This window comes from Pyxicephalus adspersus, chromosome 5 (assembly GCF_032062135.1).
Source record: "Pyxicephalus adspersus chromosome 5, UCB_Pads_2.0, whole genome shotgun sequence".
NCBI classification, from domain to species: Eukaryota; Metazoa; Chordata; class Amphibia; order Anura; family Pyxicephalidae; genus Pyxicephalus; species Pyxicephalus adspersus.
In genome coordinates, this window is record NC_092862.1 from 110,914,104 (window position 1) to 110,920,558 (window position 6,455).

The following is a 6,455-nucleotide window of genomic DNA, read 5'->3' on the forward strand; positions in this document are numbered from 1 at the left end:
ATCACCTTTTCTACATATACTACTTGTAATATAAACTGCACAAGAAGTCACACTCTAATTTTTTTGCTGGGTCACCTTTAGCTATGGTTACAGCACACGATCATTGTGATATCGTTTTATTGCAATGTCAAATGCAGATTCACTGATGAAAGTGTATCTTCTCCAGCCTTGGGGGGAGGGAGCCTTTTCAAATTAAGCCCATTATGTATAGAGCTACATTCATGTTTCACCAAGATTCTATATTGATTTTGGGAGAGTCAGACCACCACAAAGTGTTCTTCAGCACATTCCAAAAACTCTCAATATGGACTGGACTCTGTGGTGGTCAGTCAGTATTGTCATCTTGCCTGTGCCATTAAGGAAGAAAAAATCCATTGATGGAAAAACCTGATCATTTAGTACATTCGGGTGGTCAGTTGACTTCATTGTTTAGGCATATAACAATGCTGAACTTGGGCCTGACCGACTGAAACAACCCCAGATCATAACACTCCCAAAGAGTTGGGCATTTTGTATAGGCAGTGTACTGGCATATTTGTTTTTCCCAGTAAAACACAAATATAAATCTCACTACTTTAAACAAAACGTAAAAATGTTCTCTTTCAATATGTTGTAGCAGATGACCAGAGTAACTAATATGATATACCAGTTAATGTAACCTTGAGGGGGAAGGATAGATTAGATGTACTATTGTCATTCCCTATTAATTTAGATTACCTCTTCTATTCACCTTCTGGTTCTTCCACTTTGAACCATGACTGACCATTTTTTATGTTTAGGGCAGGTTGAGAAATTTTATTAGAAAAATGTCAAAGATAAATTGAATCAAATGGTAATTTGTTGTGTAAATCCTACCTGTAAGAGAAAAAAAACAATAATCAATCTCCTAGGTCCATCTAAATTATGTGGGTTTCATTGTATTTGATTGCAGAGCACTGGCCATGATTTTACAGCTGCTGAAAGATTTCAAATGGCATACAAACTGTGCATTTCTATAGAAGCTCAAACCCAGTCCTAGAGCCCAGTCCTAAAATAATAACAGCACTGGCTGGTTGCAGTACACATTTTATACCATGGATAAGCTGAAATGCACTTTTAATAACCTCAGATCATACTTCTGGGTAATGCCATGCCTCATGTATTCCTATTGGTCTATCATTGTGACATCTCTTTGGCCAATAGGAATGCACATGGATAAGGAATGGGCAAAATTTGGCAAAGTTTGACATTAAAAAAGAATGTCATCGTGTCAGAATGGTCCAATATTTTTCCAAAATCGCATGCTTTTTGAGGTGCCTAAACTTTTTACATGCAACAGTTTTCTTTTCACTGGCATGAATAAGCAAGTTAAAACATGGCCAAGTGTGCATATTTATCATTTTATACAAAAAGGCTCTTCATGTATAGCTATCTGTCACAAGAGCAGTGTTTTCTATGAGACCAGTGGTAAGTTTAGGCTCATGTTGAAACCTAGCATGCAAAGTTCAATACAGTGGCTATATTGTTTTTTTCCCCAAAAAATAATTCTCAATCATATTGGGTAAAACCTATCATTAGTAGAGCTGTCCCATAATGTTGTGGTGAAATCTTTTTTACCAGATTGCTAAATGACCATCACATACAACAGGTATTGTTTTAGTAGTTGGGAAGGGCACAACCTCTCGTTTCTTTTTTCTTCCCAATAGCCAGGCAGCATATCTATATAATATAAAACTGTCTCCTGAAAAAATATACAGCAGTAACAAATATTGAGCATCTGTACAAAGCTTTAGGAGTGTTTGGTATTTAGCTTCTCCAAAAGGTTGGTGACAGTTGAAGACAAAAACAAAGTAAAGATAAATACCAGGAGGCAAGGAAAACCAAGATGTAAGGACATCAAGCAAGCTACTTACCCAATGAGAATCTGAGACCTTGGTAAAATAGAATTGAATAGAATACATCTGAATCTCTACTCATTGTGTGTCTGTATGCATACATTCATACATGTGTGTTTTTCATATTTGCATTTTTGCATGTCAACTTTAAAAATGGAATAGTGTTAGTTCTTCACACATTTAATTTTATCCGGTTTACTACCAAAGGCTTGATATTTTCAATTAACTATGCAACTGCCCCCCTTCAGCACATTTTATTAAATTTGTCTTTTAAATTAAGAGACTCTAAAGGTAGTGTCATTTCTAATATGCATATGTGTATTATAATGAAGCAGTATTCCGGCTCCTTTTCTTACTAATAAGTCATTATTATTTAAGTGACATAAGCCTAATTAGACCAAACCTGTATTTTAATTGAGAATATTTGGCACTTCAAGTCCACTGAAGTGGTTTAAATAGCTATGCTTTTCTAACAATGGATAAAAAGTAAAATACATTAGAAAGTTGTGAATACAGTAAAAGCAGTGTGAGCTACATATCAGAGATTAGCCTGTAAAGCATTCAAAAGTATTAGCTTTTTGGGGTGCTGTGAGATGTAATATTATAACTAGTTTACGTATTACATTACACAGAAAACAACTCATACAAGAAAAAAATAATATAGTTTTATAGGGGAAAATACATGGGGTTAAATTAGTAGACTAGGATTCAGGCCAATTGGTCTTGTATCAGTGGTTTTCATTCAGCTGTCGACCTTGAAGCAGTGGTCGGGTTCTATTAGTCCTTGCAACATTTACTCTTTTGGGGGAGTTGGGGCACGCTTTCCTATTTCTATGTAGTCTGTGGTGAGGGTGTGGAGGATGGTATGGCAGATGTTCAGGCTTTTTCATCACATGCTCCAATATAGGGGAATTTTCTCCCTAGGGCTTGGACAAGGGTAATACACTGTTGTTGGGTATTGTGGAAGGTGGTGTTTTTATCTCCTTTGATATTCTGGAAAAGAAAATTCAATTATCTGTTTTTTATATGTATTCAGCTTCAACATGCCTTCAGGGCCCAGTTTAGGGGAGAGCCTCTATCTAAAAGCCCATTGATTGTGTCAATTTTAAGAAAGCCTTCACTTGGAAAAGTATTTTCTAAATAATATTGGCTTGTATACCTTTTCTATCTTGAGCACTCTAGGACAGCTTGGTCTTGGGATTGCCTAGAGATGGATGGGGAAAACTGGAAGGATGTATAGCACTTTCCCTTTAGCTTCTTGGTAGTCCATAGAATTTATTTCACTTCATTCAGGCTTGCCGAAATTTCCATACTGGGCATTGAGTGTTCACAGTGCTCTCAGTAAAACATATTTTTTGGTCCTGCTCTTCAGTTAGCTCCTTTCGGAGAGACGTGGTGGATTTTGTTTTATGCCAAACTGATTCCTTACCTGCAGTTTCATATATTCTTTTGGGGTTCCTTTAAGAGGAACAGTGGCTATGATAACTCTTCTGAGTCCTTTTTTTTATCATGCACAGAAACTAATTTGTATTGGAGGAAACCACCCCTACCCACGGGACCTCATGGATAGTCTTGGTTAACTCCTCATGTCCATTTATATACCAATGTACACTAGCAGGGGTCAGTTTGCTAAATTTAATAAAGCTTGGGGCTCCTGGACTTCAGTAAAGGATGCTTTATCTACACTGTAAGAGGTTAGGCTACAATATATTCTGTATGTAATGTATAGCTGTGATTATCTACATAGATATCTGTGATAGGATTTTGGTTGCAACCCAGTCGGGGGTTGGGGGGTCTAGGAATGAGAATAGTTAGCTCTTTGTATTTTTTTCATATATTTTCACTTTGCTGCATGAACAGTCTAAAATACTAAAGTAAATCATCCTCATTGACACATCATGACTTGGTCACTAAAGCATTGAAAGAGTAGAGACGATCAATACACAGTAACTGAAACAGTAACTGTTAAAACTGAATTGACTTCTTTATGCTGGCAGAAGATCAGTAAAACATGAATTTGGATTGCTTGCTGTGGATAACTGTATTTTCTTTTTGCTTCTTGCCTTTTGGAATACTAGCAAAAATAAATCAATTTGTTAAAGGGAAATAAAGATAAAGAAATAGGTAGTCTAAACAGTTCAAAGTACATCTAAAGTTGTTTTTTAGGTCACAGGCAGAGTTTATTGGACTGAGTCAGCCTCTGTTTTTTTATTTCTTGGGTATTGCAACAGTTGCTCATCTCCTGTTGCACTATCCATAGCCTGCTTCTCAAAAACATTTGTTAAATAGTAACTTCAGCTATCCAAACTAAATAAAATAAATAAATAAATCTGCTGTTTACATGACTGAATAATTTAAGTAAATGATCACATAATTATTTGTGTGAAGATTCTAAACTACTTTAGTATAGGTGTCTCACTACTGTATCTACCCATTTTATGTGTGATAAGCATGTAGGTTTAGTTTAGTTGGTTACGATCCTAAATAAAGGTAAATCAACATATATATTTATATTATATTTTTGTTGGAAACTGTGAGGTCTCTAACCTTAAAAAAGAAAGCTGTTGTTAAATGTTGTAATATGTTAGGGCTATTTATAACGAATTTCACACAATATATAATTAGTTGCATCACAAAAACTAAACATGCTAGAGAAAAACTGAACACATATTTGAAATCCACATCAAAAATGTAAAAATAAACATAAAATTATATCTGATGAAAATGTTAAGCTGTAGTATTATTTAGTTATAAAATTATGTAGAGTATGTGAACAACATAGAACAAGCTACCATTCTGCTCTAAAAGTTATTACAACAGGTTAATTACTTTTCCATTTCTTTTTTTTTTTTACATTTTAAAAAATAAGACCATCAACTGTGTTTGGATCTTGTCATATTCTTCACAACTTTCATAACATGTGACAGATTCGTATTATAAAATGGAACAAGCAATAATGACCATTTATAAGTGACAAAAATGAAAAGTGCACATTGCAGAATTTTTCCTATGCTTAACCTTTTAATTTCAGATATTTTTGAAAGAATTGAATATATCTAATCTAATATTTTACTTTGCCTTTATGTTTTACTTCTAGCCACCACTTATTCATACCAATAAATGTTTCTATGTTTTAGTTGTAAAAACATGTTATATATATTGGTTTCCAGAATAGGTAAGCCGAGGACAAAAGATTAGTCACCGGTGTTGCCTATAGGTTCCATATAGTTGATCTTTCCCTATCACTGACTCTTGGTCCACACTGTGCAGGCTTTTGTTTCCTTTAGTCTGAGCTGCCCCCTTCCCTGGACAAAGATGGTGACTGTGAGTCTGATGATTGGGGGGGGGGGTAATGATGAAGAAGCAGCAGTAGAATTAACCCATTCTTGTTATCAAGCCACCCTTTCATTGTGTAGCACCCCTTTAGTATAGAGGTCACATTAGGGTGTAAGGGATGGCATGTGCTGGATTCTGTTTCTCTCTAGGGATTGATGGTTGCTCACCCACTGTGTCAGGGAAGGAACCTGACCTTACAAGGTAGGAATCTAAAGGTGACACGGTGACCTATGATGACTTTTTAGGCAGGATTAGTGTGTGGAAAGTTGAAACCATGGGAGTCTGGAAGCTGACGGAGACAAGGTAGGTCCGGCCGTAAGGCCCCTTGGCTTGGCTAGCCTGGGCAATGGATCACTAGGAGGAAGAGCTTGGTTCAAGACTTAGCTTCAAGGGCAGCTACCAGCGGAGGAGGGACCCATAGGAAAGGTTTATCAGGACAGGAGCCTGGTTGTGCCAAGTCTGGGGATGTCAACTTTATTAGGGAGACTCACTCCAGTTGAGAGATGCTTCTCATTCTTCCTATGATGATGAGTTCAACAAGAATACTAGAGGTTAGCAATGAATGTTGACTGCAATTTCCCTGCTAATGGATTTGAATTGCCTGCCCTTGACACTTCGCTGCCATAACCTTATCTCCTACATGTTGAGTTTCAATAAATTAACCCTAGGCTAACAATGTTGAAGCCTCTGTTATTCTTTATACACTACAACGAGGAACTACCAAAACTTCAGCTGCTCCTACGGGGTAAGCGCTGCAATTGCCCAACAGAGAAGGATGGAGGGAACAGTAACATGTCCAACCTTTTCCACATAAGTCAAGATTTGTACAGTGTATAAATTTGGCTGACTATATTAGTGGATCCAGGAATTGTTTTGACATGTAGTTTTCACTGAAAGTACCTTTGCTTATTCATCTATTCATCACAAGGTCAGTTTGAATTATCTAAGGCTGAGAAATGTTTACTTTATGGTCATGTCCAGAATGTGAAATCATGGATGTCAACATTCTCCACAGTAATACAAGTTTCAAGGAAGTTTAGAGCTGAATTCTAGGCAAAAAGATTTATCATTACATGTAAAGTGTTTTACACACCAAAAATGTATTTTTGTCCATTCCTGAGATTCTTACAGTAATGTCAAGCAGCACAGCCAGCTTGCGAATCAGGTTTTTCTTAACTGCATTATTCTAAGTAGCTTGGTCATTTTCCTGCCCTTAGCCTGCAATTGCACAGTGAAGAAAAATAA